Raw genomic sequence first — 25939 nt, 5'->3', positions numbered from 1 at the left:
CCTTGAGGATTTTACCTTCTAACAGGCTAACCTTATTTAACCAAAATACTTCTTAGCGAGGCTTCCTCTTGCTGGAAAATTTTGCCTCCGAGTTACCAGCCCTTGCAAATAAGGTTTTATAATGGAAACACTGATAGAACTTTAATTACAGGGCAATAAATAGCATCGCTGCCTAATCTTCTGATATTTCTTTAGATTCTGAGGGAAGATTCGCAGCTGTTGCTGGAAACTGATAATCAGGGGCTGTAGGGGTTGGAAGTTGTTCCCCCCACCCCGCGGAAGCAGCAGCGGCAGCAGCGAGCGCGGAGCGGGAGGAGGCTGCGGGACGCGGCCGCGGGACCCGGGAAGCGGCGGCTGCTGCGGGGAAGGAGGGGAGGGACAGGGGGGGAATCGGCACCTTGGCATCGAATATCCCACCCGCGGAAAAGGTTTTCCCATCCCGGTGAATGGCCGAGAGAATGGAGGTGTGGGCAGACCAGGTTAAACGAGGCCAGTGGCAGCTGTATTAGTAAAAATCGTAAATAATAAAAATCATGGCGATAATAATGATGCGAGGGGCGTGAGCCGGGGGCAGTCGCTGTCGGGGCAGCCCTGCGGTGCACTCCGCGCATCCCGGCGCATCCCGGCGCGGCGCTGCGGGCGGAGCGGAGCGGAGCGGAGCTTCCCCGGGAAGCGGGGGACGGACACGCCGCCCGCCACTTTTTGTCATCGATACTATCGATAATAAAAATATTCTCTTGAAAATCAGATTCTTCCGTAGCACTGCTATACACAGACAGCAAAGAGAAAGGCTCCCCCCTCCGCCGTGGCTTTTCCGCGGGTGCGGAGCGGCCGCCCGTGGTGCGCAGCCTTCCCGCGGCCCTGCGCGCCTCCGGCCGCCCGGCCCCGTTTCTCCTGCGGTTCCTCCAGTGAAAACACAGCACCAAAAAACACCAAACGAACAAAAAATACCCTCAAACCCCCGAAAGAAATCCCGGGCAAGGAGCGCGGCGCTGGGGAGGGATGGGAGGGATGCGTGCGAGGGGCTTAACCCTTGGAGCTTTGAAGGCAAAACAAGGAAATACGTTGGAAAGGCATGTCTGTAAACAATGATAATTAGCCTTTTCAAAAATCATAACACTGATTAAAATCTCGGATTCATTATTTATTCATCACAGAACCTCTTTGCAGACCTGGGAATAGTGATTAAAACCTAAGTGCTTCTCGATTTTGCACAGCTCGAGAGGAGCCTAAAAAGGGGTTAAAATAGAAAGGAAAGAGGAAACCAAGCAAAGAGAATTCTTCTTTTAAGAACCAATACTTTCTTCTTCCCTTCCTGGCAGGAATACTCTTATTCCCCCAAATTTTGGTATTATGAAAATGTTTCTCATACTAAGTACAAGTGTTAGACTGAATCCAGTTGGTACTAAAATTGCAAACACACTTTCACTCCTAGAAAAGCCAACAGAAAGGAACTTCTTTTAACTCCATAATAGCAGGTTACGAAGTAAATGAACAACTGATGGTCAACTGGCCAATTATGGTATAAATATCCGTTGTTTACAGCGAGGTGTTAAATGAGCCTTTTGAGCACAAAGGATCAGACTGTCTAAGCTACAATTTGTGCTTCATCCCATTATGTCTCCCCGAAAAAGGCCCGTGCCGTTGTAGGTAATGTGCGCACAGAACATATTTCTCTCTGTTGATTTTAGTTTGCTTTAATTCAATACACACTCTTGTTTACTTTTTAAAATTTAAATAAATGTCAGCATTGTATAATTTCTATGTTAACAAAGCAGTGAGCAAAATCCCTTGTATGTTTATAAAATATTATTGTTTAATTCACATAGTTTAGGAATTCCAAATGTTGAGAATAGGAAGGAGGCCAAATACCATCTGTTTATAACTATGATGCATCATCATATGTGTACTTTAAAAAAGAAGAAGAAAAAAAAAGCTTGGTCAATCATGCCACTGTTCTATCTGTTAGGAATATGGTGAGGATTTAAAATCTCTCTGTGCCATCCACAGGAAATTTTAGCGTGGTTTAATTCCGAGCAGGGATGTTACAGGAGTTGCTCACGTCTGTGTTCCTGTCAGAAGAGCTGCAGGAAACACTCACGTGCCCCAACCACTGCAGGCACGAATTCAATCACTTTCTCCCAGCCTCAATATTCCCCACTTGCAAAGACCGAGAAGCAAAACCTGAGAGATTTATTTAAACTCCTTTATAGGTTTTGGGGGGAAAGAGGGGAGGTGTGGGTGCATTTGGGGCTGCATTTCCAAGTGCTTCATACATTCGTGTGCCTGTGTTTTTAAGGACAGAAGGAAAGCATGAGGATTTTGTAGCCTGTCTTGCAAAACACAGGCTATAGACTATCATTCAGCTGATTCTGCAAATAGCTTTAAAAAAAAAAAACAAACCCCTCTGTCAAATGTTAGTAGTTTTAGGTCCAAGTTAAAATAGGTCCTCGTTAAAAATAATACATTCCATACTACGGAGTGGTACGTAACGTGCATTTTAAAGAGAAGGTAGTCTGCAGGCTTAAAAACAAAGAGAGTGTCTCCAAGTTAAGTAGATAAGAAGATTTTTTTTCCCAAACCCGAGTTAATTAGCTGGTACGTCAAGCCTCATAGATGTCTTCCTACCTTTCAAGGGCTGAAGAATCCCCAGTAAATGTACTTAAACTTCCTAGCGAGGGCCAGTGAGATGAATGCAGAGATTAGGGCGAGTATTACCGTGCCTTCTCAGTGCATCCCAGCTGCAGTTCATCCTACTATTGATAATGATGCTTGGAGTTACTGAGGTGGTTTCTGAAACTCACATATGGGGTCCTTTCCCCAAGGATGAGGAATAATAGCGGCACTCAGGTGGTACAGGGAGGGTAAGCACAGATTTGCAGTTGCCTCTGCCTGGTGCGTGGTGACTTTTCAGTCGTGCTGATTTAATAAAGGGAGAGGTGCATTCAGGACAAGGGCTGTAATTCTCTGGTACAGTGTTTGATTTGTATTAACAAACAGGAGGGAAAAAGAAAGCACAGGTGAAAGGAAAAAATGTCTGGGCTTGCTGGAAGCCAGCCCTGGCAGAACGCTGGTGCAGTATGAAACGTTTTGTGGCCAAACTCTCAGCAATTTCTGTAATACCACAATTTAGCATACTATACACTGCACTGAAATGCCTAGGACTTGTTTTTTGAACTTCTTCCTTTCTACTGTTACACTTAACTTGCAGCATCTTGAATTACTTAGCTACACCCCGATAGAAAGTTACCGTTTCTTTAGCTCTACACCCTGCACTGGGCTCTTAGTGCTAAAAGCTGTCCATCAGAGTGGGAAAGCCCTTTCCAGCCCTTTCCTGTGTATTTCCCAGCCTTTAACATAACCTTCTGAGACAGTTTATTATCTTGAAAGGCTTTAATATTTTTAATTAGGAAAAGGAAACGCCTTACACACCTCTCTTAAGTAATCTTTTTGGAGCTGGTTCCATCAACACGGATAATTTGCTACAGTGCCATGAGCTTAATCTACTCACACTGACATTACAGGAGTGAGAAACAGGACAAAAGGCACCTTCTGTCACTGCAGTTTGCAAAAATGTTCATAAATGTAAAATGTATACAATCCCAGCTTGAAAAAAACCTGGTGCCAGCTCCACACAGCCAGGCATGCATTCCTGCGTATTACTTCCTATTTTTCATGGCTATGTGATCCTGGGTCTCCCAAGCTCAGATAGCAATCAAGGGGGAAGATTGTTCAATTATGATGTGCATACCTGTCCACGAGGAGTTCTGTGGACCCCTCATGCTCGTTTATCACTTTGTTTTTACACACTGAAGTAGTTTCATGAGATACACGGACAGAGGCGGTTCTGAGGGCTGCTAAACACCATGTTCACTGCATGCTTGGTTTTGTGCTGTTCCTGGGCACTCAGAGCTGGTGCAGGGAGAAGGGCATTTGGAATCACGCTCCAGCACAGGTGTAAATCCTTTATAAAGAGCTGTGGTTGAGGTTGGATATCCAGGACATCCAGGTGGGGAGCCATTGGTCCCTGGGTCTCCCCGCTGTGTCTGAGGGCGCCTGTGCTGTGTTGGGACTGCAAACAAAACACGCACCAGGCATGAAGGCCTCAGTAATTCACAAGGAGAATGTGTTCTCTGGTCATCACACCAGCTTCTCACACCCTTTTCGGGTCTGAACACCTTGTGCTCCCCCTCAGCAGAGGTAACTGAGGGCATTAATCGTCTCACAAGCTCCTGGGCATTAACATTTAACCATCCTATAATTTGGTTTTTAAGTGAAAACAGGGAGATTAATAAAGTTAATCTAGCGTTCACACAGATTTGAGGACAGCTGACCTCTGCCCTCTAGAGACCCAGGCTTGTTTAAGAATCTGCATCTGGGAGAGCCCCTACAGTTGTTGTGTCACAGCCAGTCCTGTCCCCCATGGGCTGCAGAGTGTCACCTCGCTGTCTGCAGCAGGAGCAGTGGTGACAAGGAATTTGCTGCTTTTATTTATGTCTCCCTCCTCTAGAAGGGTCAGTGTTAGCAAACACAGCTCCCTCCTGCAAGATAGCAGCTCTCCTGGAAGGAGGCACAGCAAAAGTAAAATCTTGGTTAAAAGCTAGTCAATATTTTAACTTGTTTGCATATAGGAGAGAAAGAAAAAAATCAGACAAAAAAAAAAAAAAAAGGAAGAAAAAGGAAAGCAGAAATGTCAGGTCTTTGTTTTGGGGCACAGGTTTGCAACTTTTGACATTACCTTATAAAATTGCCAAATCAGGAAAGCCTTTCATGTTGGAGGCTTCAGCCAACGGAAGTCCTGCCTCAAACTGCAAAGCCTTATCTGTGGATTTCTTTGCACATTCCACGTCCTGCAATTCTTGGGGAAAAAAAACTTGGATAGGAGTAGTTCGTCAGTGCTATTAATAGATATGTTTAATGCAGAAGTGTGCAATGTGATGAGCAGCCTTGGCAGGAACCATATCCAGCCTGATTGTATTGTAATACTGTTTGATGCAGCAGTGTGTTTGATCAGTTACAAGTGATGAGTATCATATCACATCAAACAATTTAATACAGTCTCATTGTATGGAATTATGGCTGCTGTCAATCAGCATGTGGCCTATTCCTTACAGATCTGTCTTTGGGAGCTGGAATACGGTGGTAGCTTCATATGCATTAATAAATAAAGTGCTGCTGAAATTCCACGCAGACCTGTTGAGATTTTTGTTTCTCTTTCATGGCCTCTTTATTTTTTATTTCATTTTCATGATCTTTTGTCACTCTTTTCTTTTTCAATGCTGCATGGAGGTGAATTCACCTGGTCAACAGGACCACACAGGGTGGGGCTGGTGTGCTTTGAAAAATGCTTGGAAAACATCTAGAAAAAAAAAAATATATATATGAGAGTTGTGAATTTTGCTTTTCTGTGAACAGCAGCCTGAGTATAAATCCACTGAACTTGTTTTCAGCTGAAGCTTCACAGAGTCTCTTTTCTTGGCTTCCTCAGGGGGAGGAGAGGCTATCTATTAAAAATGCATATGTTTTGTCTTACTGCTTGGCACACCTCACTTGATAACCCCCTACTTTGGTTTGGGGATGGCACTCTTTGAACTTAAAGTCTCTTCCTTAGGACTGATATATTCAAGGTGCTGGAGGGGAAGCCTATGTCAGATGAAAGATATGTATGTAAATAACGGTATAGAGGTGGGGTTTAAGGCATCACCCATTTTACTATCAGTTCCAGACATATGCTGCTCTGCTGCTGGCTTGCCTTGCTCCCACTTCCTAACACGGAGGATGGTTTTTAATGAAGTCATACTCTGCTGCCTACAAATACGGGGTCATGCTACACTTGTACAGGAGTGGTGATTTCAGTAATGTTGCTTATTGTGGTCAAAGAGGGCAGAAGATTGCCTTTTTGCATCGTGTGGCTCTGGGGTTTTGGAGCCTGCACAGACAAATTGATTGCATTGCAGTAGGGCCACACTTTCAGAGAATGGAGGTGTCACGCTAGAAAGCCAAATTTCAGCAGCTGATTAATCAATGTAATGACTGTAAGTTTTTCCACCTTTTGCTACTGTCTCAGCCTGCAGATCTAAATACAATTGGTGCTTGAAAGGGAAACCTCAGAAGAAATTTATGTAGATGCTAAAGGAAGTGCATTTTGACTTAATAAATGGCACATTTCCTTCTGTATCAAAAATTATCCTCAGGGGTGAAACAAGGCCTGGTGAGAGATAGGGACAGGAATAAGGATAACTGCATTTAAGAGATATTTCTAACTGACTTTGGGGTGGTGACTGAGTTTGAGCTCACCTTGGGTTTGCAGGGTGCAGCCTGGCTTTCCCTGGCACAGATTTCCCAGAAAAACTGCACTGAGGGATCACAGCAGAGGACGGGGAGCAGTCAGGGCTGTGGAGTGGTCAGGAGGAAGCCTAGCATTACGTAACTCCAACAACCTGAGCTCGGAGGCATCCATATAAAGAAAATAAATGAAGACCCAGCTTGCTCCTGTAATATCATCCACCTGATAATTCCTGAGCACTGCTCAGCCAGGTATTTCCTCTGCCTCGTAATCCAAGCACGGCAGACAAGACCCCATATGCTCTGTTTTCCAATATAGGAATGGGTTGTCCTGTTACACAAATCATTCCAGAATCTTATTATTTTTATGGATTATAAAGCAGCCACAATTATACCCTGCTCTTGCAGTTGAAGCTGATTAATTCAGAGCCAAAGATCTCCATGGTGTCTGACAGTCTGGGTCTTACGGTGCAAGGTAATGCAAATATAGCAAGGTTAAAATAATATTTATAAGTGTCTTTATAGCAAAACTGTTTTACTTCAAACCTAGCTTGTTATGTGGCTACTAATGACACTCCAGGATCACACAGCACCTGAAGTGGAGCGTGTCCTACCCTGGTTTATCTCATGTCTGGCATTAATTGGCAATGGCTCCGTCTGAGACCGTGATCCAGTCAAATCCTGTAGGCCACGCAGGTCTGGGTGGTATTTAGATCAGAAAACTCATCCAAGCAAGAGGAGCATTGGTTTGCCACTAATCCACAGGAGAGCAGTACCTCCACAAGGTTATTCATAGATTATAAGGCCAAGAAAGGACTATTTGGATCATCTGGTGTCACGTGTATAACACAAGCCATATGACTTCCCTCAATTAATTCCTGTTTGAACCAGAAAACCTCATCCTCTACCAGTCTAAAAATTGCCAGCCATGCAGAAGCCACCACAACCTTTGATATTATTAGATACAGCGTTTTTGGAGAGATTTTCTCTCAAACAAGGGGTCAAAAGTGGCATTTATCTCCTCTGATTATTAGATCCTTGTTGCTAGGGCAAGAGTGTGAGTCACAGCATTGAGACCGGGGTTCCCAAATACCAATACCTTTCATCTGGATCTTCCTTGGGGTCTTAGCTACTTCTGGAATCCTTCATTTTGCCATTCTTCTGTGGTTTCTATTGCAAAGGGCAGTTCTTTGGCAGTCACCACAGTGACCAGTATCAATAGACCAGTGGCAGAGCAATGGTCTATTGATAAATAGTGGTCCCTGCAGTCATTTGGTGGAATCCACCCAAAATCACCAGGAATGACATTGCTAAAGTGATATCCATACCTATAGTTAAGAGGATTTGGTTTGTGCATTTTAAGGGTTTTAAAAAAATAAAATAAAGTAAAATAAAGTAAAATAAAGTAAAATAAAATAAAATAAAATAAAATAAAATAATTGCCACTAGTGTAGGTTGTGAAACCATTGCTGCTCACTGGGATGAAAGGCACCATATGTGAAACACGTTGCTGATTTCTTATCTCCAGAAGAAATGTTATCAAAGAGTAGAGGGACAGAATGATTTGTTTCTGCTGTAGGATCTGCATTTCATGGGTTTAGAGAATGAGGGTGAGTCCCATTCCCTCACTATACACAACCTAAATGAGCACTGCTGAACTAAAATGTCAGAATTTAGTAATAAGGAGAAAAGGTTTTTTTAAAAGTCCCATAGAATATTAATTTTTGCAGGCATTCACCCTCAGTTGTACCACACATATGTCTCCCTCCACCAGTGCACAGCCAATGGAGAAATATTATTTCTCAAACAGGGAAATGTGCTAAGAAGATGTCCACATCTTCCCCATGACAATAACAATGAAAAGCTTCACAAACCAGCAAATTTCAGGCCCTCCTTTCCTTTCTTGGAGGGTGGAGGGAGCAAAATTCTTAGCGACCATTTTGGGGACAGTGAGCTGTGGGACAAGAGGACCCTTCCTCCCATGGACTCCAGAGCACCCAGCACCCAAATGACCCCACCCTGTGCAAAGTGAGGGACCCCCATCCGTGGTCCCCCAGGGACACAGCCTTCCCCTGCTTGTAGGACACTCAGGACAGCTTGCTTTGAGCAAATGCTGCCTTATCCTCAGTGGGGGTGTCCAACAGGGGATCTCCAAGCATCTCGCCAAGAGGATGATGTGGCAGGCCTTTCCCAACATTAATGGTTCCGTGTGCTTCTCCATCTTCCCTTTCCTACCCTCCCGCCTCCGGTGCAGGACCCCCAACGAGTTAAAAGTGTAGGAGCTGCTCGGAAAGAGGTCAGCTAATAAATGATGTCTAAATCCCAGTCCCAGATTTTCTGTTTCCAACATGCTGCGCAACTAACACTGTGACACTTTGGCAAGATGATGGAGAAAAATCCCGTGCCAGCTGACTGATGAGCACCCATCTTTTTTAATTAATTGGGTTGAAAAATGTCTCGTGTCAGTTTGAATGTAGGGGCTCTTTCAGCTGCGTTTTTCTGGATACATATATATATATATATATATATATATATATATATAACTGCAGATTTGAGAGCCCAGCGTGAGACCTCATAAATGATAGAAATATGTATATATTAGAATTATACACACACACACACGCACATATTGGATAAATTGATACTTAAACATATATGTGTGTATATAATGTTCTGTTCTCTGTTCTGAGAGGTATTTATAAATAGATTTTATGTATATCCATCTCTATTATTCACAGCTCTATGTGCATGTGTATTGCAAAATCTGTTTGGCTTTTTTTTTCCTGATATGCTTTTTAGTTTTTAGCAGAGTAATATATCTGATTTCTCTTTAAATTAAATGAATTTATTTGTCTGCCTTCTCTTAATGGAATCAGTTTTGATATACTCTTTGTTCATGCTGTTACAGGCTTCAGTCTAAGGGCTCTTTGTATTAACTTTTTTAAGTTACATTACAAAGAGGTTTTAAGATTTCCCAACAGGCTTTTATTTAACCAGGGCTTTTGATCTCAAACCTGCTGGGGCCTAGTGAAATCCTTACCAATTCTCCAGTAACTCCTCACTATTGGAATTTGAAAAGACCCACCTGAAGGATTTAACTCGCTGTATGGCTTCAGCCATCCTTTAGATGCTTCTATTCATGCAGACAGCGAGGGGGTCGAGGGCACCCTTTGTGATCCTCCAAGTAGCCTAAGGTGCCCTTTGCATAAGTTGTACTCCTGAGGAAATAAAAATCAGGAGGACACAAACCTATATACCTTATTTCCTGCTATCTTTACTTAAAGGAGGAGCACAGGGGGTCTGCTTAACATCCTTTGCTACCTAAATACCTTTTGGACATGGGAACTCAATAAAGGAACTTTCATTGCATCCATTACCCTACTGCGGTGCATAGCAAATTAGATTTAAAAGGGTACTTTTTCCCTTACAGCTATTTCTATCATTTTCTTTAAAATTTCAATTTAGTGTCTAGTGACAGAATATTCTGTAATGTACATTAGAACTATATAACACCAATTATGCTAACTGTGAACATTATTTCAAAAGAATTAGTTATATTAAGTTATAGATAAACCGTTGGGAAAAAAAGGTCAGGTTAGGGAAAAAAAAAAGAGCTATGTGATAATGTTTTAAAGGAGCAACATGAAGTGAATGCTCTTTTCATTTTTTAATCCTTTCATTTTGCATAACCCACACAGAAATTTCACTACTGGCTTGGTCTTGGTTATTTAGGCAGGGGGGTGGCGTGTCACTGTGTTAGTTTACAGCTACAAATTGTGGTGTAAAACCTACAGCTGGGTCTTGTGGTTGTGGAGAAACATCATTTCCTCCATTTGGGGGGAAATGGAATTGCAGAAATCCATGAAAAGTCTTTTGGCAGACACTGATGACCAGTATATAGGAAAAAAAAAGAAAGAAAAAAAAATGGAAAAAGTGCTGGCAGACCAAGCTTGAAAGAATATAATAACTAAGCACATTCTTGTCACAGTTTTGGTTGTCTGTTTTCTTTCTCATGACTGTACCACACATGATATGTCTGTTACCTGCATTTTGTGTTAGCTTTCTCAGATTGATTTATTTTCTATTTCAGCCCTATGTTAAAATAAAACACTCCAGAGAGTGCAAGAGAATCTAAATGTACCTTCTGTTTTCATGACTCTTATTTTCATTTGTCTATTTCCTATTGGTTTGTGGGTTGGAGGAGTTTTGAGTTTCAAGACATTATATGTTTGTGCTCCTTCTTGGTGTGCATTTGATTTGGATGTGCATTGCATTGGAGATGTTTTTGTGTAGATGAATAAAATAAAAATTCTCTATTTTAATCCTTACTTTTTCCTGCCTCAGAACTGGTTCAAGACTTTTTCTGGAACTGTGTGTGGCTTGGTTATTTCAATTTGTAGGGATTCCTGGCAAATCATTTGTGTTTGTTTGACGTCCTGTGGGATCAAACTGCCATGAATTTTGAATGATCTAAAAACTGTGTAGTTTACTTCGGCTAAAACCGCCTTCCACTTGAAAACATAAATCAGCACAGTTGAAATCTAGTCAAGGTCTTTTTTTTTTTCTTTTTAACACTTGGGATTTGCCTCCGCTCCAGAAGAGCTGGAGCATCGCTGTGCTGGTGCCTTGCATCCAGAAGAAGAGCTGGATGACATTGCCACGAGTCAAGTGCCAAATTGCTGAGCCAAGGACAGTCCTGGCTGTCCACCCCAAGTGAGGGGTCCTTGGGCAGGCCCTGAAATGTGCCCTGCCTAGGATTGCACCTTCTGCAGGCTCACTCGGGGTGGGTTTTCCTGTTTTGGGGCCTTCTCACACTGGTCTAGAGTTCAGTGACTTCGCAAAACCCCTCAGACTCCAAGTCAATCACAGAATCACCAAATCATTTAGGTTGGAAAAGACCTCCAAGATCACCAAGTCCAACCTTTAGACTTTTGTTCAGGACTCTTTTAACTTTCAGCTGCAGCTCCAAGTGGAGTTACAGTAGGAGCTTTCACTTTTTCTCCAGCAGTGAAGTGAAATTGGAAGCAGATGTGAACGCTGGCATTGTCTCTGGGGGACAGATGATGTTATTTCACCAGCTTGACATCTGTTGAGACTTGTTTAAACCCAAAGTGTGCTGGGCTGTCTGTTCTCTAGATCCTCTGAAAAGGGATTTGTCCCACCAAGTGTATTTGGGGATTCAAGCTTTCCTACGAACCTGGAAGCCTCTGAGCTGTGGCTTCAAATTGGACTTCTTTATGTTCAGAAGATGAAAATGACAATGGAAAGGGAATTATATCTTTATGGCATGGATGTGAGGCTTTAATATGAGTCCATCTTTATAAAATAATGGGAAAGAAAGGTGAATTGAGAGGGGAGGGAGGAGCTTTTGATTGGCAAGGCCTGATGATTCTTTTGAATGCGTGTCCGTGTGCACCCACAGGAAAATGCCCTGATCCAAACCTTTTTTCTTAAAAACTTCCTGAGAACTTTGCTGGGCGATGTCATCCTTGCCCAGCCCAAAAAGGGGGCGGCTGTGTTCCTCAGGCACATCTTTTCCACCACGCTGTACCCATCACTCTGTGTTTGGAGGGGTATAGAAAACCCTAATTTCCATGTGGATGGCAAGGGATGCCTTTGTGGAGGGAGCAGCACCGGATGCTACCCGGATGCCTGAATAGCCCTCAAGAAACCAAAGCATCCCAAGTTTTATTCTACCAGCTCCCCCTGTGACCTTTGGTAAGCAACTTAACCTGTTGTCCTCAGGCTCCCCAGTAAAATGGGAGACCTTAATACTTATCTGGTGGGATAACAGTGCTTAATACTTACCTAATTGGATGACAATACTTACCTACATACCTCACAGGGGTGTTTTGAGGATTAATTAGCTAATGTTTGTAAAGTGCTTTGGAGATGGAAAGCGGTATATAGTAGTGCTAAGCACTATTACTCCATGTCAGCACCGAGACCTTAAAATGGCTAAGGCTGCAATAAGAGTTTTTATATGTTTTAAAATAAGCCAATTCTGCAAGGCAGCCGGATGCTGGGATTATTTTTAGGCAGAGATTTCTAAGAAAGTTGGGAAACAGAAGGGTATAATTATATGACCTGAAACCTTTTGTTGTTTCTTTTAGTTGACCAGCTAAACAATCCTAGGTGTCGTTTGATGAATTGTAAAAACTGCATGTTGCTGTTTAAGACATACCAGTGTTTACTCTTGCTGATCAAACAATATTCCTTGAAATAAATATCTTTGCTACAATTTGGACAAACAAATATATTAAATAAGCCAGAGGAAGTATTTATTCCTGTGCTCTTTCTTTCTGTATTTCTTTCTGTAAGCAGCTTTTTTTATCAGTGTAATTCTGCTCTTGTTCCCATTAGGGTAACTGAAAGGTAACACCACTGCAGTAGATGGAATTACACCAGATAAAAAAGCATTATGTGAGAGCAAAATTATATTTATATGTGGTCTGAAATTCAACCTGACACTTGGTTTTAAAGAAGAATCAAACCAACCATTCCTAGAAATATATATAAATGCAACTTTAACAGAAATTGTCAAGCTCTTTGTTGAATCCTGCTTGTTTCATGGCAACTCCTAAACAGATTTTGCAAAAGGAAGGTCTGGTACAGCATAGACCATATTTTCCCTTTCGCGGGAGGAAACTTTGCAGAATTTTTGCCTTTAAATATTTTATTTGGTTCCTAATGTGGGCTCTTGGTCCAAGAAAGCAACTTTATAGTTATCAAAGCACCCATTTGTATATTTTTTTGCTAGAGCATTTCTTCAGATCTTTTCCTCTCCAGTGTTAAAGAGAATTCCCACAAATTCCTAAAATCTGTTAAAATACAGAGCAGAGTGCTTAAATTGGTATGTTGTATGTTGGCTGTCCCTGGTAAAGGGCCTGTGCATTTTCATCCTGGGTATGCAGAAGAAATTCGATCTCCTGCTGGGCTAAGCACCGGGATTTGGTTGGCTCTAGGACCAATTCTGGCATTTCTGCATCGGGCAAACCTACGACTGGATAACACTTGAAATAAAACCTACCCCAAAGCCTTTTGTGTGGATATCAGGTTAGCTGAAAATGTAATAGAGACCATCCACCATAATCAAGGGTGAGTCAAGGAAAATGGCATCAAAGAGCTCAGAGCAGCCAAGAGGAAAACTCAACCCAACCCCAAGCACATTGTTGGTGTCCCAGCTGCCAGAATGACCGAGGAGGCTTTGGGGAAAACGGGCCAGGAAGTCAGGTGTGGTTGTTGGGAAGGACATCTCCCAGATTAACTTGTGTTTGGCCCTTCAGCTGCCATGAGAGAGAGCCCAGCACAGCCCCACAGGTGCTGAATCCAGCTTTGGACCACAGCAGGAGGGTGAAGGGTGACTGACACTGTCACCGTCGAGCTCGTCAAGCTGAAGCTTATAATATATGCATGTGAATATAATAGCTATGGAGTGCTCTGCACTTGGTGTTCCTGAGGAGGAGCTGAGGGGACGAGGGGACTTAGTGTTTCGGGAGAATTATCTGTATCTAGGCAGCAGAATTTGCAGACTTGGAAGCCAGGAAATTTGGTTGAAGCTCACGACTTTGCTAACCCCTCGGTGCCTGTTGTTAGCATTTCCCAGAACAGGAACTCTTGCCAAAATTGAAAGAATCGCCATAGACAGTGCCTGGAGCTAAGAAGGTGAAATGCAGACAGGGAGGGAAAAGGTGGGGAAAGAGAGGGTTGTAATGGGACATCAAACAATGGAAAAAAAAGTAAAAATCTGAATTTCTATCTCTGCTCTCAATGACCTTGGGCAAATCATATAAGCACAGTGTAAAGTGGGATAAAAGCCCATTTCTGCTGCACTTTAGGAATGATTGGAGATAGTGCATTGTCCAGGTGGAGACAGACACAGATATGCAGAGCAGCTCCTAGTGGAGCTACACACTGCATCATGTGATGGGAAAGCACTTCAATTACCTCTTTTTGCCTCAGGAGACTGAAAGAAGATGTAGCAGTGGATAGTTTTGTACACCTGGATTTAATCTTCTCTCTCCTGCCTTACCCAAATCAACTCCATCTGATGGTGTAGTGCATATTTCCAGCATATTCACCAGTCTGGCAGCACTCCTTTAAAAAAGAGATGTTCTGGGAGGAAAGCACAGCCCAAAGTCCACCTTCCTGAGCAGACTGTGCTTGTGGCACCAGCAATGAGTGACGTGTAAATCAGCCAATAACACCTGAAATTGCTTCAGTGAAGTCTACCAGAACTTGTATGCCAAGATTTCGTTCCTACTCTAACAAGTATTTAATAAATAGCAATTTCTACTATTAAAAAAAAAAAAAAAAGAGTGGTCATACAAATAAGACAGTGCTACCGAACAGGAGAGCTTCAAGTACCTGGTCACTGAGGCTGCCTCTGGCAGTCAAAGAATCACAGAATCATAAAATCATAGAATGCTTTGGGTTGGAAGGGACCTCAGAGATCATCTGGTTTCAACACCCACAGGCACATCTGGTCTGTGATTCATGCTATATTAAAAAAGCTTAGTGGTCCCTTCCTCACCTTTGGCCAAGTATTTACACTCTTCCCTGGGAGCAGCACTGATGTTTCATGGTGCATGGCCACCCTGGGGAGCCAAACTGGCCAAACTCCCAGCCAAACCTGGGAAATGAATCTCCAAGTGGTCCCTGGAGGTATCAGCCCCAGCCTAGAGAAAGGATGTAGGGTGTGGGATGAGGAATTTTGGGAAAGGCAGAGGCATAGCAGCCTCAGAGGGGTCTGGATAAGACACCAAGAACACACCTGAAGAAAATGCCTTACTGGTTTTAGTCATTGCTGGTGCTGTAGGTGGCCAGATCCAAAAGATTAAAAAAGAGGACAAGAAAGAGCTGTCTTAAATTAAGCATTTATTCAGAGATGGCCTAAATTAAGCAAAGGACACCCTGTGCAGGATGCTGAAGTCTGTGGCAGGCCGGAACCCTCTTGTTTCTGCCTCAGCCTCATCTTCATCACTGCAATGAAAAGTATTTGTGCTCTGCTCAGCGTGTGTGGATTTCTGCAGCCCTCAATGGGATTGTAGGGAGAATCAAAGTGAAGTGTCCTCTTTAGGTCCTCAAGAAATAGAGCTTTCTGCTGGTTAACCATTACTTTGCATTTTCCCTTCCTTACAAAACGACTGAGGTTAAACATTAAGCGCCTGCAGTGAAGGACACCTGTATTTGCTGGTCCCATTATGCAGCTCTACTGAAAAGGCTTTACAGCTGTCTAAATTAGCATAATTAAATCCACATCAATTAAAAAACCTCCATCATCTCTTTCCCCTTCAGATGCAGATAGTCGCATTTGTCTAAGGTGCTAAGTGACAAAGGAACTTTTTAACAGTGGAAGCCCGAGCTGAAAGGAAGAGTAATACGGGTTGTATATTGGCCCGAGGTTCACCTTAGCACCAGTGGAAGTGATTAGTGGGTGCTGCTCTGCCTAAAGAGGTAGAGCTGCCTTTTGCATGACAATGATGCCAGGACCCAGAGCCAGGCATTAGAGATGTGCATTTTACAACAGGCTTTGGCTTCTATTGTTCCTTTATACCCCATTAATGGGGGGAAACAAAGCCTGGCACGATTTGGCCAATTTCCCCCACCCTACTTTCTTCCCTTTTTTGTTTTTTGGGACCTTTTTTTTTTTTTTTTGGGTTGTTTTGTTTTAGTGTTTTGTGTTGTTGTGTGTGGGGAAGCCCCAGTGACCCCAGGATAGCAGCAAGGCTGCGCTGTGTGATGCGAGCGAAGAGAATTCCTCCAGATGAAAACTGACATGGGGTTCAGGGGTTAATTTCTGGAACAGGCGCATTTGCATACAAATGAAAAATGATGGAATTTCTGTTCTCCTAAATTTTCAATGTCATCAGCATCAAACAGCAGTCAGTGCTCCCTTGCTGTTTGAAGAATATTCATTACTTCAGAAGAAGGGGCACCTTGTTTGGTATTAATCTCCTCTTCAGGTCAATGACTTAATTTGCTAAACTCCATCTGAAGTGCCACTCACTTTTTGATTTCTCTGCTATTCTTTGTTATTTTTCATAACATGTTCTTAATACTTTCTTAGTTGTAAGGGGATATGCGTCCCCAGCAAGCAGGAGGAAGGACTGTCTTTATTTATTTATTTTCACCCAGAGAACTCAGCACCCGTCTGTATCATTTGTAGCACGTTTTGGTGTCTGCTCGCCTTAAAATTCATGGGGGTTTTAGCAGAAAGAAAATAACTTGTGGACTCAAATGGGAAAACAAAACATTTTTCGTTCAAAACTGACATTTAAATGGACATCTGGTGCCTTGTGCAACAAGGTTATGGGGTGTCATGCCTCTAACAAAAGGTAACAAGTGGCAAAGTAATTAATCCCTCAAAGAAAATAATAATATTCTTTTAGTTCCTGCTTCTGGAAATTCTCATCTGAAACGGCAGTGGCTGAGGGCGTACTCGAGAAACTTTTGTGCTAGCTCTTATTTCCCCATTGTCCCCTCCGTGTCTGCCAGGGGCCTGAGGAAGGATCCCATTTCCCCCTGTTTTTGCCCTTCATGGTTATAATTCTCCTCCCTGAATAGGATTATTCAGGGGATCTTTAGATCTTCAGAGCTTGGAGGTGTCTCTGGGAAATTGGCCCAGGGTCCTCAGGTGGTCATTCCCACCCTGTGGCCTGGGTGCTCCTGGCTGAGAGTCCCAGGGGAGGGTGGGTGTCCCTGTGGGATGGGAGCCATCCCACTCATGTGGAAGGGCTGTAAAAAAACCTCAAAGCTGGGACTTGCACTATAACCTTTTGTTTTTATATGTCCAGGCCTTTTTGAACTTTCCAGTCAGACTTATTCTTGATTCTCTAAATAATGGGGTTTTTTGTTTGTTTGTTTTTTAATTATTAATCAGATCTGATTTTTTGGCATGAGCACTTATGGAAATGAAGCAATTGCACTGTCTGTTCTTCTGTCTGTCGCCCCTACTAACTTTTGAACCTCTTTGCCAATATCTCTCCAGTTTGTTAACAGTCTACAGAGCTCAAAGGTGTGAAGTGCTTTCCAGTTTTATTTTTTTCCTTCCATATCCAACTCTGAAATGGCAACATTTACTGTTGGAAATAGTACGGACAGCTAAGATTTTCTCTGTTTTGTTTTTTTTTTTTTTGGTGACTTGCAAAGGGGAAAAGAGGTGATCTGAGGATTAATTCCCTGTGTGTCTCTATGAAGGCTGTTAGCAATTAACCAACTCGCTCCGGATGCCTCAAAGTCCAGCTGGGTGAGGTTCAAGATCCTTGGCAAAAAAAAAAAAAAATCAAACAAGAAACTATGTGCACACAAACAACTTGCATGCAATTGCCTCTTGCTGCCTTCTCTTCATGTAACCTTTCTTTAAACTGAGAATTTTTGAGGTTTTTCCATATTTATAGTGTGTGTCACTCAGCGGGGCTGTAGTCCTGACCAGGACCTTGAGCACTCGAAAAATAAAAATAAACAGGGAGTGATGGGGGGGGAGTTATATTCCTACCTGGAGCATTAAGTTAAGAGTGTCTAAGGGCCTTGATCCTCAACCCCAGCCAAGCTGGATTTAGCATAGGTCATATTAAGGTGGGGCAAAGGGGGCTTTGTGTCATTTTTAGATCCCCTTATCCCAGGCTGTGGAGCCCTGGTGTGATGGGAGGGCACCCATGCTAGGAGGCTGGGAAGGCAGAAGGGCTGGTGTGGTTGGCCCAGCGCCATCCGGAGATCCTCTCCACCGAGGGCAATTCGGGGGTGATGGGATAAGCCAGCTTTGCAAAGACAGCTGCTTTGGGAGCCTGGATCTGCCTTGCTATCCAGAGAGAATGTCCTCAGCACAGAAAACTTTCTCTGTGGGAAGGCTTGGATGTGGGAATGGATCCTACGCTGACATGTCTGTGATGAGCGGGGAGATGCTCCCCTCCGGTGCAGTTCGTTGCTGTCGGAAGAACCAAATCAAGGAATTGTCAGATAAAGCTGAGACAATCAGTAAAAATCGGCATCAACCAAAATTTAGGGCCAAAGAATTACAACTGCCCATGTCTTGTGCTGTGAAATCCTTCTGCCAGGGGGGCTGGATTCCTCCTGATTCCCTTACGTGACAAAATACAGGCAGAAAAGCGACTCTCATGAATGCTTTTGTAGGGGAAGGCTCAGGATTCTATCTGAGGAGCTGATTCTTAGTCACATCTGTCTGTCTTGTTGTATGAATATTGATAATGAAGTCAGAAAGAGAGACTTGTCATCGTAAGTGCATCAGACTCTGGCACTTGCCTGCTCAGAAGGAGGCGGCTCTGCTGCTTCGCTGCTGTCGGTGATGTCGGTTTGTTGAAATAATATGTCTCTGCCAGCTGAGAATCTGGCCTTAAAATGAGAAAAGTTGAGATTCCCATTGTTGAATTAGTTTGGCCACATTAAAAATACGTTGCTGTAGAAATGTGTATATGAATATGCTAATGTTTATTTTGCTAAATGTGCTTGCCAGGATGTGCCATGTGGCTGAGTTAGTGTTACTTTAAGAATCCTAATTTTTTGCCTTTTCAGACTTTGGATCTTTTAAACTTGTAAACACAGCATTTTGTTGGCAAAAGTCTCTATGATTTTATGCATACAGCTGACTTTTATCTTCACTTTTTACATCACCTTAATACTGAAAGAGAGAAAGCACTCATCTGTTTATGATAAGTTTATCAGAAATACTCCAAAGTTTTCCATGACTAAGATATTATATTGTTACAGTGGCTTGCTACAGGGTAATTTCTAGACAACAAACAGAATATTTCAAAGCCCAGATGTCCTGTTTAGACAAGGGGTTTTATATTGATTAGGATCTGCTTTCACCTAACATCGTGTAGTAAATATCACAAAGACGTAATTAGAAAATTCGGTACAATATTTAGTCCTAGTCCCTGTGTGCCAGAATTGTTTGACTACTGAGAAACTGGAGCTTGTTTGCATCCCAGTGTGTTGTGAAATGCAAACTTCAAAGAAAATATTATATCTCCCAACTCCAGCTCGTGAGAGTCTTGGAAGTATAATACAGAAAGGCTTAACAATCCCTGCTGAGGAAAGGGCAATTTGACACTGAAACTACTGTTAAAGCACCGTTGACACACTGGTGGGTAAAAAGTGCTTATTAGAGGAGTCTAGTTGCAGTCTCAGGAGCCAGGCAGAGAAAACGCACCCGAATCATTGTGAAAATTGGCAAGTTGCACCAAATAGATGTGTTTTGTGTATGTGTCTGTGCTATTTTTTTTCCCCCTCCTTAACTACACGTATCTCCATGTTTGCTTCGTAGGCTTTCCATAAGATTGGGGCCCTTGCGGTATTCAAATAAAATATTTAGATTTGCAAAACTTCTGGAAGCCAGATTTTAAGGGAAAAAAGAAGTTTTTTGTCAGATTGTCAATGTCTGAATTTCATCACAATCTGTTCAGCTGTTTGTTGCAGGCAGGCGTAAAACATAGTGGGTAAGTGTGTGTTTGTACTTCTTATACATATTGAAAGAGGGCTGCCTAATCCCCTTGATGAGGAAAGCTCTGTAAATTATATACATCTGCAGGCACTGTGCATGGGTAGTACAGAAGCAAAGAGGCAGATCAGCAATTTGAGGGAGCAAATAAGAATTTTCTCGCAAAGTCGGCGATTGGGAACCTTTGAGCAGCCCAGCCTCCTGGTGATGTCATTTACTTGTGGGTTTGTTTGGGGTTTTTTTGAATGACCCAAATGTTTTGCCTTAAAAACTTTGCCTAGGAGGCCCTTCTACGCACTCAGGATTCCTGGCAAGAGAAAAAAATATTTGCTGATGACAGCTCTGAATATATTCTCTTTAATTGTCACTTATGTCTCTGTCCCATCCTCTGCACTGTGCTAAAAATAGCAATTCGGGTTGATGGTTTCAACACCATCTAATGTATGTATATTATTGCATACAAAACCTACATAAAAATGTCAGGAATGAGACCTAAGCCAGGAATAAAATTGAAAATCACAAACATGAGAGAAGACCCAAATAATGAGGGTGTTGCAGGGGAATGTTATACTGATGTCTCTGTGTAAATACATGCAGGCAGAGCAGTAAAGATCCTACCACCTTCCATGCATAGAGGATTCCTAGAATAATATTTGCCTATTTTTTTTGTAAATATGTAGGTAGTGTTTATATTTGTCCTCAGCCTTCCCCTGCTTCTTTAATAGCATGATTTGCTAATCATGCTACAACACTTGTAAGGTAAGTGCAGAACATATTTTCCTGTCCATTTTTCAGAGGATAAATTTGTCCAAATTGCACAGCAAGTGTCTGGCAGAAGTGAGACTAGACACCAGGGATAAAATCCCTTTGATTTCACTGAGGCAAGGATTTTATTCCAGGAGTTTTGTCTCCACTTCTCCACTCTATCTCCTATGCCCTGTGTATTCTGGGCTTTTGTTGTTACTTGATCCAAGTCTTGGCTCATAGGGTTAAAGGAAAGTCTGACAAAGAGGCAGCAATGGTAGCGTTAACGTGACACTGTACTTAAAGTTTTGTCAGCATTTCCATTATAAACTTCTGTTTGCAGCAATTATAAATCAACCATGAAAAAAAAAAAAAGAAAAGAAAAGAAAAGAAATCACTGTGAAGTAAAACACTTGGCATACCAGAGTCCAGGAGGGAATTTTGAGCTTTTGGAAATAATGGCTTCTGATTACCATGGACAGGCATGACATGATGTGCAAATATACACTCCACATTGCACTGGAAAAAAATCAGAACAAGTGTCACCACTTTGTCATGGCCAAGAGCGTGAGGAAAGAGGGTCTTCCTGACTTTTGGAAATTCAAGAAGTAATTTCTTATTCCTAGAAACATCCTATTTATGCCCTTAACTACTTCTTAATTTTTCTTGTTTACTTTGTATCATCCCATGTCAGGGAAGACGATGGCTGGCTCTGGGGTTTGCAGTGGATCAGTCAGCTGGTGTTGATCAGCACAGCTCAACACAAGTCCAGTGAAGTGAGCTTGACTTACACCAGTGGACAGTCTGGCTCCATATCGCCTTTCCGCAGGAGGCTGCGATGTTTGCTACCCATTTGGAGCACTAGTTAGTATTTGTTTAACTTTGGAAGTCCGTTCTGCCATACTGATTGAATTCCAGTGTCAGGATAGGCATAAGTTGACTTTAAAGTGTTTTTGCTGAGGACATGGTTACTTTTAAGTTGTATTGTGCTTATATTTATTGCATTGTATTCCAGGCTTTCTTCTGCTGCACAGCAGAGCGATGGAGCAGGTGGTGCTCAGCCGGTTTACAAGTGTCAGGCTGGTCCAAGAGGCTGCAACTATCACCTACCCTGCACCCAAACCGTGATTTTGCAGAATGGAGCTGAGTCACTGCCCATTCTGGGTCAGAGCTCTGGGCTGTCCCTGGGACAAGCTCCCTCCTGCATCATCATCACTCATGAGTCACGCGAAAGATGAGCTGTTGGCTCATCGGAGCAGCATTCCCCAGCAGCCAAGCTGGAACTCGAGTCCTTATTTCTGAATTCAGCTTGGAAATAATTACAGCGCCGTAGTAGCTTTGGCTTTCAGTGGTGCTGCTAATAACTGAGTGCTAAATGTGGAGCAGCTCTGCAGGAGTGTCCCAGAGTCAGGTTACGGGGAGCAGGCGTCAAAACAAAGGTGCGGCAAACTCGAGGTAACTCATTGAATTGTGCGCCGGGGTTGGGTGTAGGGAGGAGAAGCAGCAAAACTCCTTGCTGGGGTTTTTTTAGATGTGACATTTCAGTGATGTACCAACAGAGGAAATTTTGCTTGCAGAATCCTGTGAGCAAAACACTTCTGAGAATGTATGTATACAATTGTTTAAAAAAACACAGGGTTACTGACACAGATGCCAATTTGGTAGGGCATATGGAACATTTACACTTGCCTTTTTCATTCTTTCTTGCTACAGCTGGTACTGATTTAGTATGTGAAATTTTACTAGCAGGAGTGCTAATCAAGACAGAGATTTCTGTGAGGATTTAGTCATTTATGTGGAGGAAAACTATGGGTATCATTAAAAAGTACAAGATCATCTATGAGAGGAACATTATCATTAGCAACCTAATTTTTAAAGCAAACAGAGGGAAAAAACCTACTGTATGTCTTGAACAGCAGCAGCAGCAGAAAATGATGTTCTTGTAATATTTAGTCATGTCACCTCTCTCTCAGTTTGGGCAAAGAAAATTTGAAATTCACTTGCAAAAAAAGGCAATAGATGCTCCAAGTGTTTTTCAACCAGTGTGATAGCCTGTTCTGCTACATCAAATGGATATGGCTGGGAATGGGATTAAATCCAAAAGCCACATCCAAATCCTGGATCTGTGTTTGAATACGAGGCCTCCATTCAAACCTAACTCTGTGATGGGGCTGCCTTTCACCATCTTGGCATTTGAGAAGGGGCCAACAGTATCCCACATCTAAAATCCGGAGTTTGTAAAAGTTCCATTCTTTTTTTCAGGAATCGCAATCTGAGCCTGGAATGGAGACATTCAGATATTAAATACCAATTCTGGCCAATTTCTGATGGGACAAGAAATACTATATTCCACCAAGAAGGCAACGAGAGTATATTACTTATCCAAAGAGGTGATTTTTGCATTACACACAGTGTAAAAAATTATGCCTGGGTTTAACTGCCATTTCCTGCCAAGATTATTTCAGCTCAAACAGCAACAGAATAACTGCTGTATGTTAAATATGTTGTACAGGTGGCCCAGTGATACAGGAGACCTGAGCAATAAAAGCCGACATCTGCGGCCGGAGGTGCCTGCGCGCGGTGGAGCCGTGTGCTGGTCCCTGTGGAGGGCGGCCAGCTGCCCATGCTCACAGCTCTGCCCTCATGGAGAGATGTGTGAGGAGCTCTGGAGTGCACCCCCTGCCCTTTCCCTGCTGCTTTCCCAACTAGTTTGGGGACTGTGAGGAAAGACAATGTGAGGAGGATGCTGGGGTGACGCCCCCCGGGTGATGGTGCTCTGAAATGTCTCAAGGTTTGCCAGTCAATATGCACAGTAAATAAATACCTGCCTGCAACTTCACAGAAATTCATCTCAGCTTCTCATGGATTGGCTTCATGTCGAGCCTTCTGAATATCTTTGCAAGCTGCTCCACTTTGCTGTGACAGGCACTCTTTCCTGAGGCAAGATAACACTGAGGAGGGTTTGGAGAACGAAACCTAGGCCCCTTCATTTGTTTCAGGAACATTAGTGTCATTCCAAGTGCCTCTCTTGTTGGGAAATGCAGTAAATTTTAGGCAGATTCCCAGATATCACTGGATTCAGTAGCTTTCTGCAATGCAGATGTGAGGGGTCTCCTTTGACCCCTACAGGTAATGGCTCTCTTGTGGTAACTTCACAAATGCTGCAAGGTTATCTCATGTATTTTGGGGTCTACCAGGGCTTAAACTTTCAAGGAGCCCTGCTAAGTTGGAATTAAATCCCTTTTTTTCACTTTCACAGCCCCAGATTTCATTTAGTTATGACTAAATATTTCCTAAAGTTGCAATTTTCCGGTATCCCACCTAATTTTAATCACTAGCAGAAAAGCTGAAGACTTATTGTAGAGCTAGAAAGAACTACATGACTCCTGGACACAACAATGACAATTTTCACTTAAAAGGCTTTTTTCCCAAAATACATATACCACTAAACATGGTATCTCCAGGGGGCAGGGAAATGGCCATCAGGCTAATTAGCTCAAAGCAAGCGAAACCATAGGGGAAAAGGAAAAACAGCATTTATGTTGGCTTGAGCATTGCTGCTTGCACTAAATCTGCTTGGATGTCTGTGAAAGCCATGCAGAGGTGCTTCTGGCTTTGTGGACTGTGGGAGTGGGTCAGCTTCTTATCTGATGGCATCAGGGCACCCCTGATCTGATGCCAGCAGCAGTGGAGCTCCCTTCTCCAAAAAACCTCAAGCGTTTGACTTGTGTTGTTACAGCTGTCCAAACTTCTTCCTAACACAGCAAGGTGAAAGAATCTAGTATTGGGTCAGAGCAGAAATATCATAAGATTTGCCTCTGCCTCCCAGAAAGAAAATGAAGTGAGTCATGATGGAGATTTCACTGTTACCGTCAATAAGAACAGTTACATCACCAAAAATGCGCAGTACAGTGAGCTGAAGTCTTAGACAGTTTGTGATGTTTAAACATCTTAAGCACTGTTGAGCGTTTTCTCTACATTTCTTGATATGGCACTGTGGTTTTATTTAAGCAATCCCGAAAATCGTGGCCAGCTGCACCATCTGCCAGAGATGATGCAGGATGGGTGCCTCCAGCATGTCAGCGCTCAGATGTCATTTAAAAGGGAAATGCTTTCTGTACTGGGAAGAGGGCAGAGACAAAGAGCCTGGGCAGGCAGCAGGCTGTGCTAAGTGGAAAGAAGAATTGATACCTTTTCTAAGGCCTGACCCGAACATCTGAGTTCCTTCCCTTGGGGTTTCTCACCCCCAAATGTTCTTTTTTTTTTTTTTTTTTTTAATATGTGTGTGTGTGTCTTTTTTTTTCTCGGCACTCACAGATCCAAAAAGGCTCCAAGAGATAAAGACCCCTCTGATGTCGAACAGGTGGCTCATCCAGGTCATTGAGCGTGATGGTGGCTGTGAAAGCAAAGAGTGTGGGGTCCCACCTTGGCGCGAGGTGCGGGGGCACGGCGGGGATGCGGTTGGCATTTAAAGGTCAGTCCCTCGCAGGTCCTCGGCACATTCCCAGCAGCAGGTGACCTCCGTGACTGCTCTCCCATCTCACACATCCACCTCATCAAGGAGCCAGGCTGCACCTTTGTGAAACTGTTTGCAGAAGAACGAGCCGTGATCACAACTAAGCTGAAGGGTGTCATATTCACTTTACCACCGACATGAGGACCAGTGGTTGAATATTCGATTACATGTCAGTCACAGCACATTAGGCAATCTTCCAGTCTGCCAGCTTTGCCCTTCCCAGCTCCCAGCTAAGTGTCATCAGGAAAGAAGCAGCACTGTGAAGGCAGGAATTGGCTTGCTCTGGGAGCTTCAGTCCCCACGAGAAATGTCCTCTCTTATCATTCCACTGGGTCTGTTGGGTCCCCCATACTCTGGAGCGGGAAGGTGGTTCATGCCTCCTGACTGTGTATTCAAACACGGTGCAGTGGCTACTCAATTTCTTCTCTAGATCCAAAGATATAAATGTGTGCAAAAGCAGCAAATGATGTATTGAAAAATTAGGGAGCTGTCATTCCAACTACATTGCCAAAAATATTCTGCTCTTTCAAATAAAGTGGCTATAAAAACTTGTTGCTGTGACTGAGCATTTTCTGGACTGTTTTGCTTGCATATTACTTAGTGAAAATATGCTAGGAGTGAAAGTAAAGGACTGTGGACAATTTCCCATTTTGCTTAAGCCAGAAAAATCCCATCTCAGCTCCAAGAAAGAAACTACTTTCCAAAATGTCAGCTCATGCAGAAAGTCCTGGTTCAGCTGGAACGAGCTGCTCTGTTTGCACTTGGTGGTTTCTGGAATAATAAAAAGCCCTGTACGCCTATGCTGGGAAGCACAAGCACCAAAGGATAATGTGGGTAGGTAATTCCCTTTTGGAATTAGCATTGGGGGCTTATTATGGCTTTTGTTAAGCATCCTCCACCTGCTAGCACCAGCCACGTGAGAAGTAAACGGGTGG

General features: G+C 43.0%; 1 long non-coding RNA gene across 2 annotated transcripts; it reads left to right on the top strand.

Annotated features, from left to right (window-relative positions):
* The first annotated feature begins 17728 nt into the window (after window positions 1-17728).
* Window positions 17729-25552, top strand: LOC116446865. Of its 2 annotated transcripts, none has more exons than XR_004241413.1 (3): window positions 17729-21927; window positions 22751-22878; window positions 24806-25552. It is a non-coding gene; the product is annotated as an uncharacterized LOC116446865 (long non-coding RNA). The 2 variants fall into 2 exon arrangements; XR_004241412.1 differs by having other exon boundaries at window positions 17729-21943.
* Window positions 25553-25939: the final 387 nt, after the last annotated feature.

The sequence above is a fragment of the Corvus moneduloides genome, chromosome 7, assembly GCF_009650955.1.
Source record: "Corvus moneduloides isolate bCorMon1 chromosome 7, bCorMon1.pri, whole genome shotgun sequence".
NCBI classification, from domain to species: Eukaryota; Metazoa; Chordata; class Aves; order Passeriformes; family Corvidae; genus Corvus; species Corvus moneduloides.
The sequence above is the reverse complement of the archived record's forward strand: the minus strand, read 5'-3'. Positions and strand labels throughout refer to the sequence as shown.